Source organism: Mustela putorius, unplaced genomic scaffold (assembly GCF_011764305.1).
Source record: "Mustela putorius furo isolate JIRA1106 unplaced genomic scaffold, ASM1176430v1.1 tig00003853_pilon_pilon_pilon, whole genome shotgun sequence".
Classification (NCBI taxonomy): Eukaryota; Metazoa; Chordata; class Mammalia; order Carnivora; family Mustelidae; genus Mustela; species Mustela putorius.
In genome coordinates this window covers 64,364,202-64,376,305 of record NW_025422005.1, presented here as the reverse complement: position 1 = coordinate 64,376,305, position 12,104 = coordinate 64,364,202, and the positions used below count along the sequence as shown (strand labels likewise).

At 44.2% G+C, this 12,104-nt stretch overlaps 1 protein-coding gene across 1 annotated transcript in view; it reads right to left on the bottom strand.

Annotated features, from left to right (window-relative positions):
* Window positions 1-12,104, bottom strand: part of AK5 (adenylate kinase 5) — a 240,820-nt gene that overhangs the window by 32,228 nt on the left and 196,488 nt on the right.

Sequence of the window (12,104 nt, the reverse complement as noted above, 5' to 3'; positions counted from 1 at the left end):
TCTGGAATATTTGAGAGTAAGTGGCCAACCTGATCCCTCATCACCACAGAACACTTCAGTTTCATTGCCTCCAGACCAGGAGCCAAGCATGTGCTGCTACAGAACTACATCTTCAGATTTCCATGGATTTATCCCAGCCATGTCCTTTGAAGCCAATGGGTCAAGTTCAGAATCACGCATTGCTTTTAGTTGTCAGGTCCTTCTGGTCTTCCACATAGAACGAGTTTTTTCATGTGGCCTCCACCCTTGCGAAGATTTTATTTATTTTGTAGAATGTCCCTCAATATGATTTTTTTCCTGCTGTTTTCTGAATATTATTATTACTTCTGAGTATGAGCCGTATTTCTTGGATGAGCCATTACACCCTTGACTCTCTTGCCTTCCCCCGCCCCAAGTTCAACCAGTGCTAAGTTGTAAGATTTTACACCTGAAAATAATAGCTAACCTTTATCAGGAGCTTACTGTACCACTCAATGTTCTAAACATTTTATGTATTAATTTAAAATAATTTTAAGAGTCAGGCACCGTTGCCCCCTTTTTACAGATGGGGAAGCAGAGGCACAGAGAATTAACTCAACTGCCATAGTCGCCTGGCTAGTAGGTAGCAAGTCAAGGACTTGAAGCCTGGACTCTGGCTCTCAGAGGCATTTCCTCTTCTCTTCCCTGATAGCCAGGCTGGCCTGTAGGGTGAGCAGGTCCTCAAGAGTCATTCCACCTCTGCACGGGGGAATGGGTGAGGCTCTGGAGTCCAGCAGACCTGCTCGCAGGATGATTTGCCTGAAAAGCACTGACACTTCCCAGCTCCAGAGCATTCAGTGACTTTCCAGTCCCCACAGGATAAGGTCCAAACTCCTTAGAGGGGCATTTCAACCTTCCAGAATCTAGTTTAGCCTCTCCAGCCCTTCTTTTTTTGTGTGTGTCTTATCTCTGCCCAACACTGTCATGTCCAGCTACGTCCTGTCCTTGCAACAAGATGTAACTTTTCCAAGCCACCATGCTTTTGCTCTCCCAGGTTCCTTCCTCCTCTAACTACTGAGATCCTCATCATCTCTTCGGCCTCCACCAAATGCTTGCCCCTTCCACCAGGAAGTCCCCCTCTGTGAGAGTGAGTGTTTCCGACAGCACGTCGATGCCCTCAGCCTGTCTGCCAGTATCGCACCTGGCACACAGTAGGTGTTTCCTTTTTTAAAAAAAAATATTTTATTTAATTATTTGACAGACAGAGATCACAAGTAGGCACAGAAGCAGTCAGAGAGAGAGAGAGAGAGGGAAGCAGGCTCCCGCTGAACAGAGAGCCAGATGTGGGGCTTGATCCCAGGACCCTGAGATCGTGACCTGAGCTGAAGGCAGAGGCTTAACCGCTGAGCCACCCAGGCACCCCTACAGTAGGTGTTTCCTAAGTGCCTGACAAACTGAAGTTTTCCCTGTTAGAGGGAATTCTGAACATTAAAATGAGAACATGGCAGGGACGTCAGCATGGTAGTGAGGATTTATGACTTATTCTGCCATTTCTCTGGTTCGTCTCTCTTCATATTCAAAACCCCTTTCTCAGGACACTTAGCAGCTTCCCTCCTGAGGGAAACTTAGCTGTCTCCTCTGCCTTGGCAAATAATGAAAGAAAGGTGCCTGTCTACCGCTCACCGACGCGGCTGCTGTCAGCTAAGTGGGGAGGGCTCAGTTGCCTCACAGGATTGTCATGGATGGGCCAGAGATAACAGGACAACAGCAATTACAGAGGCTCCCAAGAAGGATGCAGACCGCTCAGGAGGAGCAGCCGGTCCCCAGCCAGTGTCAGGTTTGCCCTGAGTACTAGGACTCATCTCCCACAATAACAGAAACGGAGGGACAGTACGGGAACAAGAGAAGGCCACTCAGGCAAGAAGTGCTTCCAGATAAAAGAGTAAGGACAAGGGTGGGCTGAGCCCCTGCAGAAGCCTCCAGGGCTTCTGTGGCCAGATGTACCTAGAAACCCTTTTCTTGGGATGGCTGGAAGCAGTCATGTGGAAAAGGTATTTTCAGACTCGGCTTACAAGGCAGAAATGCCGCGTTCCAATGACTTTCTTCTTTCAGCACTCCACTAATGCGACTATTACAGTTTTTGTTCCTCTGAAATGTTATTTAATAAATTTTGACACAAAGGCAATTAAAAATCTTCAGCTCAAATTAACAACAGCTGTGTGTTCAACGGCAGCCCCTGCCCCAGTTAGGAACCTTTTGTGGAGCAACAGCTGCAAATTCTCAGCATTCTTTGGCCAAATGGTGCAGGCACAGTGGAATTTTAAGTAATCTACACAATGCCTTGATTCTTCCCATGGCTCCAAACTGGAGAACAAAGTGATTTTTATCACTGCGGTGAAGGCATAAAAACTGCAAGCAGAAATACGGATTTTCATATAATGTCACTTGCACGTCTTTAAGGCCTTACGAATTTTTATTTTTTTAAAATTTTAAAAAGATTTTATTTATTTATTTGACAGAAAGAGACTACAAGCAGGCAGAGAGCCAGGCAGAGAGATAGAGAGAGAGAGAGGGAAGCAGGCTCCCTGCTGAGCAGAGAGCCTGATGCGGGGCTCAATCCCAGGACCCTGAGATCATGACCTGAACCGAAGGCAGAGGCTTTAACCCACTGAGCCACCCAGGCGTCCCCCTTCTGACTGTTTAAATAAAAAACAATGGGGCCTTGATATCCCTCCTGGATAATTAGTTATAACGGAAAGAAATCTTCTGAGGTGCCACGTATCAGAACAAGTGGGCTGTGCTCTCTGGTGACAAGATGACAGCACTTCCTGTCATCTCACTGACTTCTGGTGGATCATTACTCAAGGCTCTAAGCCCTGAGCGACCCTAGACGCAATATCGCCTAATCTCATTCATATCGCCTGGTGCGATATGAGAGCCTGTTTTGAAGGGGTCGTCAACACGTCAAAAGAAAAAAAATATGTCGAGAAACTTTACTTCTTAACCTCCAATATAATTTATATTTTTTCCCATGGAAAGACTGACATGCTCTATGGTGCAACCGAAGTACCGGGAGCTCTCATGTCACAGCTGAGTAGGTATCACCCCCGACTCCCAGCTCCCCCAGGTTCCGACAGTGCTACACAGGAGGAGGCCTGCAGAAGGAGAGCTGTTAACTCAGGGGTCCCTGTTCTTTGAGGTGGAGCTGAAATGAAGCGGCATCACCTCCACGTGCCCATCTGGGCCCCCTGCCACAGTGTGCTCTTTATTTCCAGGAGCCCTTCCCTCCCAGGAGCAGCTCCTGGATCCATCAGTCAAGCCCCTCTTAGGAGCCAACTCCTGGCCTCACTGGCCAGCCCCGCAAGAGAGCGCCTGCCTCCAAAGCAGCTATTGCACGTTGCTCGGCACCAGAGTGGGATGGCAAACTTAGGGGGTGGGGCAGCACATTCTGGGCTCAGGGAGAAAAGATCCAACAAATCATGTCAGGAGAAGAATGAGCTGAACCCCAAATTCAAACAAATGCAAGTATGCACGTTTCTATCCCGCTTTTATCTTTAAATATTTCAAATAGGAACGGCACAAAGCAGGTTACAATGTCCTCTGTGGACACTGAATCCAGCATCACAGCAAAAAGCTAAGCCTAGAAGCCGGGTCCATAAACACTGGGAGGGACTCCTCGCCCCAGCAGGAATCCCTCCTTCTATGGGTCTACCAACGACTTAAGGTCTGTGTTCCGTATTGGACTTGATGGTTCACAAGCACAGGCTATGGGTATGCTTTGCTCACTTGGGTGCCCAAACCCAGTGTCTGAAGAGACACCTCCTAATCATGGCTAAAAGAATGAATTATTTTTATTTTATTGTTTTAACTTCAGGATAGTTAATATACAGGGTTATGTTAGTTTCAGGTGTACACGACAGTGACTCAACACTTCCACACATCACCCAGTGCTCGTCGTGACAAGGGCACTCCTTGGTCCCCATGACCTATTTCACCTGTTTTTCCCAATAATAAATTATTTTTGATGGATGCTGAAAGGATCTTCTCTTTCTTCCTGCTCCAAAAACTTGCTCCTCTTTCTAGTCCACATGAAATGACCTTCTCTCAGTTGACACCATCTTATCTCTCTTCAGCGTAACAAGAGGCTGGCGTCTTTCCAATCCAAAGGGAAATATTTCTACCATTGTCTGCAACCTCTAGTTATTTCCATTTTCTTTCCTATTTTTGTTCGGGATCCTAAACCTGCCTGTCTGCTCTTCCCTCTCTTTCATGGACTCCCTGTCCTCTTGCAAGCCACATCCTGCTCTCACCACTCTCGGAAGTCGATCTTTTAGAGTTCAAGAGTGATTGTGTAACTGTCATATAATTTAAAATGACCTTCTTTGGGTCTTTATTATTTTTGTCCCTTTAGTAGCATTTAATACCATTGATAAACATTGGAATTTTCTCCTCCGCTGGCTTCCAGGACATGGACTTGGCCCACATTCTCTTCCTTTCTTTGCTAGGCTGAAGCTCGCAAAGAGGGCGGATTGCTTCATTTTTGGTGGTATCCCCACAGAACCTGGCACGCCGTCACAGGCGACGGTTCCGTAAGGCCAGTGTCCAGGAGGCCTGTGGCCCCACGAAAGTGACAACTCTCTTTCCTTCCATGTCAAAGAATATTGGACCAAATGACTCAAGTTCTGGGTTTATATCTCATATCTCTATCTAGTTAAAGGACACTGACCCAGTCACATATCCTCTTTGAGCGTCAACCTCCGTAATTACAAATTAGGGGACGGCACTTTTATATCGTGATACTATTTTAGCATCTTTGAAGATGGATCATCTTCACAGTTACAGCTTGTGAAGGTATCAAATATCTTTTGCATAGCAGACTATCTTATTTTTATATAGTCATCAGAGCTGTTTAAAGAGCTATACGATTCCTACCTCTTCAGATACTACTAAATGAAAATGTGTTCCAAGGTTAGGTTTAGATTTTTGTGACCGAACGATTCCTTTCAGAGAAAAAATATTATTCCATCGGATCATGAACTGACTGTGCCCTAGGAATGATCCCCAGCCACTGCAGGGCTATGAGTCACTTTCAACTTTCTGTATCTGGGATGAGCTGTGTCACCACGCTGAGTTTCAGCAGGCTGTTGCTGAGAACGGACTCTGTCTGACCGGAAACAACTAAGAAAAATAGATCTTTATCCTCAAAGACAACTTCTCTGTGAGTTCTGAAATGCACTGCTGCTTCAGGTTATTTGGTGAATAGGATAAAATATGCCAGTGACAAGGTCAGCTGCAGGGTATATGGAAAAGCTTCACACGTGACCATGAACTTCTTGATGACAGGTGCTACGTCTTATGTATCAGTGTCTGGTGTATAGTGGGCGCTCGGTAGCTGTTAGATCAGAGTGAATGAATAAATGGATGGTAAACAATCTGAGAGCTTCAGGGAGTGGGAGGTAGCCCTGTACGTGACATTGGGAGTTAGCCGACTTTGGTCTAGGCCATTCCTGCATTGAACTAGTTGCGTGATCGTGGGAGATCTTGGGAGATTTTGCCTCTTTGGATGCTGGCTTCCTCGTCTGTGAATTGAAGAGTCTGGATTAAATTAGTGTTTTTTTTCTCTCTCTCTGTGTTTATGTTTATGTGAGTGTTTATGACTCTTAGAGTCATTTAATCCTTACAATAACTATTTGAACTGTTTTTTGTTTGTTTGTTGTTGTTAAAGGTTTATTTATTTATCGATCAGAGAGAGAAAGTGAGCACAAACAGGGGGGAGTGGCAGGCAGAGGGAGAAGCAGGCTCCCCGCTGAGCAGAGAGCCCGATGTGAGACCAACCCCAGGACCCTGGGATCTTGACCTGAGCAGAAGGCAGACGCTTAACTGACTGAGCAACCCAGGCGTCCCGAAGTAAGTGTTAAGGGAAAAATCTGTGTCCAAGACCACACCTGTGCCTTGGTACCTAAGCTCTACAGCCTCTCACATGTATGGCCATTCTGGAAATGAGGTAGACCTGCACAACCTTCAGTCAAGCAAGACCCAGACTTTCATGATGAGACTTTCACCTCAGCCCCCACTCCATGCCCCATCTCCAACCTAACTCTATCTCTAAACAGAGGCAGAGGCAGGATTTCCAAATACTACTAAAAAACCTGTCTTTTAGAGACCTATCTAGGTCTCTAAATTCATAGGGTTGCCAGCTGTCATCCAGTGAGTTATTATATCAGACATGCTTACACTACACCCCATCACTGTTTATCTAAAATTCGAATTTAACTAGCTGTCTTGTATTTGTGTTTGTTAAAACCAGTAACCCTATCAGTGCCATCCACCGCCCCCCGCCCCCGCAACTAACCTGGAGACTTTAGGGACATGATTTTATCTCTGTTATAAACAGTCAATGATTCTGCCATTCACAGAATCTATCATACATGCAGAAAGATGTGTGAAATGTCTCATTAAGACAACATACCAGCATTGGTTCCATGACTTTAACTCTTAGGTAGAGACAAGACAAGGAAGGTTCAGGTCCTGGGTGAGAGGAAATGGCATGCGCCAAGGCAGGGATTCCTAAACATTTCCACCACACGATGCTGTGAACGACTACAGCTCTTAGTACAAACCACTCTCCATCCTAAATGCATTTCCACCCAAATCGCATCTGCATCCCAACCACATCCCCATCTAAGCCCATCTCTGTCCCATATCCATCTCCAAACCCAACCCAAACCCATCGCATCCCCATCCCTGCCCCAATCCCATCTCTGTCTCACCCCATCCCCACCTCAGCCCCCACTCCGTGCCCCATCTCCAACCTAACTCTATCTCTAAACAGAGGCAGAGGCAGGATTTCCAAATTGTAGTATAAATACTACTAAAAAACCTGTCTTTTTTCTTCTACACCCAGAGGTCTCCAGGGCCCGTTCCAGACCTGACTCATCAAGTTTACAGACTAGAGCCTTCCAAAAGTTGCTTCAATCAGCACCCTCCGCCCCCACCTTTTTTGAGAGGGAGGGGGTAGGGTAGAGGGTGAGGGAGAGAATCTTAAGCAGGCTCGTCTGCCTGCCCTGAGATCATGACCTGAGCTGAAATCAAGGGATGAACATTTAACTGACTGAGCTACCCAGGCACCCCCAGTCAGGCTCTTCCTATCTAGGTCTCTAAATTCTGAGAATTTATTATTCTAGAATATTCTAACTCTTCCAAATTCATCTTAAAGTTTTATCGAGCCATCTTTTTTCCTATTTTGTGGCCCACTACACTATGATCTTAGGCATGCATTAAACGAATATAGTAGGCCATTTACAAACTTAGCCTCTCTTTTCTATGTTTTCCTTCTCTTAAAGAAAATACTCTAGCAGTGCCTGGGTGGCTCAGTTGCCTGGGTGTCTGCCTTTGGCTCAGGTTGTGATCCCAGGGTCCTGGGATTGAGCCTGGCGCAGACTCCCTGCTCGGTGGGAGGTCTGCTTCTCTCCCTCTCCCACTGCCTGCTGCTCACTCTGCTTGCGCTCGCTCTCTCTCTCTGTGAAACAAATAAATAAAATCTTTAAAAAAAAGAAAGAAAATAGTTTTTCTCTACTGTCAAAGAAATATATGCTCCTTATTGAAGATTTAAATAATTCAGAAAAGTAAAAAGAAAAATCTCCTGTAATCCTACTTCCCAAAGGTCACTGCTGGAAATACATTTTGTTTTCTTTCTTTCTTTTCTTCTCTCTTTCTTTCCTTCTTTCTTTCATTCAGGATTTCATATTTATTAGAGAGAGAGAGAGAGAACACTAGCAGAAGGAGAAGCAGGCAGAGCGGGGAGGAAGAAACAGACTCCCTATGAGATGGGAGCCCGACATGCGGCTCAATTCCAGGCCTCTGGGATCGTGACCTGAGCAGAAGGCAGATGCTTAACCATCTAAGCCACCCAGGCACCCCTGTTTTATTTCTTTGCAGCTTTTTTCCTATACATGGTCTTCTGGTTTGGTTTTAACTGGGAATCTGTCTGCACTGACATTTCTCCTCTTTGGGCTTCTGTATTCTCATCTGAAAATAAGCTAGTTGGATTAGATAAATTCCAAGGTCATTTCCAGCATTCTGTATTTTTGTCTTTGTCAGAGAACGTAGAGGATATTTGTACTTGCAGTCTATTTATGTGCTGTAAAAGGAAGTGAGGATATTTAAGACCGGTAGAGACATTTGTGGTGGATGGTAGTTGGATTACATCTGGGGTTTTGTGTTCAATTTTGGGCCACACCACGGAAATTGGAAGTCTTATATGCTATGATGGGAATATAAAATTGGTACAGTCTTTCAGAAGGGCAATCTGGTATATAAGTCAAAAGTCTTAAATTTTTTTAGTCAGTGGATTTATTGTAAGGAAAAAAATCACTGTTTTGTACATAGATATTCATTAAAGAATTTTTAATGAAAGCAAACATTTGGTGAAAAATGCATGACAATAAGAATAAACTGAATAAATTACAGCAATTCAAAGAAATAATGTGTGGTCACTGAAGTGATGTATTGAATGAAGACAGATACAAACATACATACAGTATGATTCCATTTATATAAAGTTAGAAGTATGTATGGTATTTCTTGCAAAGGACAGTGAACAGGAGGGGAGCACAAGGAACCTTCTGGAATGTTGGTCGTGTTCAATATCTTGATCTGCATGTTGGTACGATGAATGTGACACTTAGGGAAAATTTATCAAGCTAAACACTCATGATTTGAGTGATTTTCTGTTTTTCTGTTTCAGTTCAATTGCAACAAAGCCTCAAACGATGGCATAGTATATGCAGGATCTTGGAAAGGCCCACAAGATATTTTGTTAGGTATAAAAAGTAGGATTTAAGGTTGCATAACTTCATTTTGATGAAAAATGTAAATTTAAAAATATATACATAGAAAAAATGAAGAGGGCTAAAATCAAAATCTTAAGTATTCATCTCTAAGCTTTGGGATTTTAGGTGATTTGTTGTGGTTGATACATATTTTCTAGGATGAAGATTTTTTTTTTTAAGATTTTATTTATTGATTTGACAGACAGAGATCACAAGTAGGCAGACAGGCAGGCAGAGAGAGAGGGGGAAGCAGGCCCCCCGCTAAGCAGAGATTTTTCCCAGTGTGGGGCTTGATCCTAAGACCCTGGGATCACGACCTGAGCCGAAGGCAGAGGCTTTAACCCACTGAGCCACCCAAGCGCCCCACTTTAAAGATTTTATTTATTTATTTTGAGAGAGAGTGAGTGAGCGAGCGAGCGAGAGAGAGAGAGCACGAGGCAGGGGAGGAGCAGAGGAAGAGGGAGAAGCAGACTTCCTGCTGAGCAAGGAGCCCGACAGGAGGCTTGATTCTAGGATAGTGACCTGAGCCGAAGGCAGGCTCTTAACCGATTGAGCCACCCGTTGCCCTGGAGATGTATTATTTTTATAAAAAGAGAAGAAGTTTTTAAATTAAAAAAAAATCTGGCAATCTGTTTTAGGAGAGATTTTGGCTGCATGAGTCCAAAGAGAAATGAGGGAGTGGGAAATAGTAACAGTAGAGCAAACTCCTGAAGGGTAGTTTTTCCCTTAGCTGCTTCCTTACCTATTCACCAGCCCTGGACTCATCCTTGGTCAGCATCACATTATTTCTCAGTATCCAGTGCTTCTATGATTTGGTCCATCTTCTTCTTCCTGGGACAATTCCTATTACTGTAATTTGTTCCCTACTTAAAATCTCCCTTCTTGGAAGCCGCCTCTCTTCAGCTCCCTCTCAAGCTTAGGGGATCCCATCCATTCTTGGTTCTCAGCCTCCCCAGGAAGGGGCTCCCAATCATTGAATCATTGCGCTTTTTTTTGCCTTCCCAACCCTGCTAAACTCACTAAATAGTTCCTTTGTCCGTTAACTCTACACTGTCCTATATTAGGTCTAAAGTTTTCATAAACATCAACTCTTGCCTCATCAAATACATTATTAGCTCCTTGAAGGATGGGGACATTAAAAAAAAATAAATCTCTTCCTTTTCTTGTTCTCCTATCTTCAAGGACAGTTTAACGTTAAATCAACTCTAGTCTACATTCCCTTCTTTGAATGATGGTAATACTTGGAATCAGTGCCATCAAGGTCAATGATTGGCTATTTGTTTTGTATTTTGCTTCCTGGCCTCTATGCCAGTTCATAGTGGTGGACTTGAACTTGATTCTGATAGAGGAGCCACATGCTACTTTACTTGGCAAAATTTACCAAAGGCATGAATTTTTGAATTTTGTTTCTGTGGGAGGGACCAGAAAGACGTTACAAACACTCCACATTGATCTCCCAGGACACAACCAGAAGAAGAGTTTCTTAGTTATGGTTGGTTCTTAAAAATGGCCGAGCCCCATGGGGTACCTGGGTGGCTCATTTGGTTAAGTGTCTACCTTTGGCTCAGGTCATGATCCCGGGGACCTGGGATAGAGTCCCACACTGTGTTCCTTGTTCATCAGGAAGCCTGCTTCTCCCTCTCCCTCTGCCCGCCACTCCCCCTGCTTGTGCTCTCTCTTTTTCATTCTGTCAGATGCATAAATAAATAAATAAAATCTTAAAAAAAAAAAAAAAGGCCAAGCCCTGTAATTTTACTTGAAATGTCTGCTATTGTCATTATGTCTCTGAGAAGGTTATTGGTAGAAGACAACTTAAAATATTTACTTCTGACAATGAAGTCTTTATAGTTTCTTTTCCATTTTAATCAATTCATTCATTCTTTCTAAAGATATGTATTGAGTGCCTACTGAGTGCCAGGTATTCTGATGGTTGCAGCAGAAAGAAAGGGGAAAAAGAAAAAGAAAGGGCATAATCTTTGTCTTCTAGGAGATTTAGTAAAAACCATTCTCCAATCAATGGCCATCACTGCCTTTAAGCAAGCAGTCAGTGGAAAAAGGAGTCGCCAGGAGTAGATTCTAGGAGACTGGTGATTGGGTTCAGCCAATTTTCTCACTGCTTAACATTCTCTCCCTTTCTCAACAAATGTTGGAATGAGGGACCATCTCAGAGCCTGCCTCAATAGCTCCACCCAGACCAAGTGGAGGATTTCCAAGAAAAAGAAGACTGTGTTCTTCTTGCTTCTCTGTCCATGCCAGCTTCCCACACTTTACTATAGGAGTTGGTCCATGCAGGAAAATATGTAATTGGACCAAATAAGTTCCTTCCATTTTAAACTGGGGTCATTTGGCTGGTGTGGATGGGCAGTTGTGTGGCACTGACATGGTGATACAGTTTCTGGTGGAAGCCATTCCTCAAAGCAGAGTGGAGCTGCGTGGAACACTGCCTTCAGAGTCAGTGCCCCAGACAATATGAAAAAAATAAATCAACTGGGTCACAGGACTATGTCCTATTAACACAAAATAGCTGCACTCAGTTACAAGAGGAGAAAGTCTTTCATGGCCTTGACCACCTGATGGTTGGTTGAAATATGGTTCATTTACAACTAAAAAAATGCTCTGAGACTTTTAGTTCAAGAGTCTAGAGCAAAACAAGAGGAAAATACTTTGGGAATGTTACTTTTGAGAAGGACAAAACAGTTATCTTCGCCTTAATCTCTGGTTTGTTATTCTGCTTTATTCCTCCAGGCTCAATATGGCTTCCTACAGTAACATCTGTGTTGCGTTGTGAACAACTGCAGTAACGTGTCCACGAGAGGAAATGCTGTCAAAGGGCAGGTATAAGCCCAGGGTCTAAGGGATACTTTCTCACTTCCACTTCCCTGATCCCAGCCAACCCCAGATGCTCCAGGTAAAACACCACTTAACTGGTCAGTCCCTTATGGAGTGCTTACTTTTAACAAATGACACTAGAAACAGATGAACTTACCCAAACTCTTAAATTGTCATGGCTCCCCCATCCTGTAGGTGTCCTTACCTCTGTCTAATTCACTTCCGATCCCTTCCTAGCCTCCCCTTTCTTGGGATCCTCCTTTTTTTAAAAAAATATATTTTATTTATTCATTTGACAGAGAGAGAGAGATCACAAGTAGGCAGAGAGGCAGGCAGAGAGAGAGGGGGAAGCAGGCTCCCTGCTGAGCAGAGAGCCCGATGCGGGGCTCGATCCCAGGACCCCAAGATCATGACCTGAGCTGAAGGCAGAGGCTTAACCCACTGAGCCACCCAGGCGCCCCATGGGATCCTCTTTCTCATTGGCTG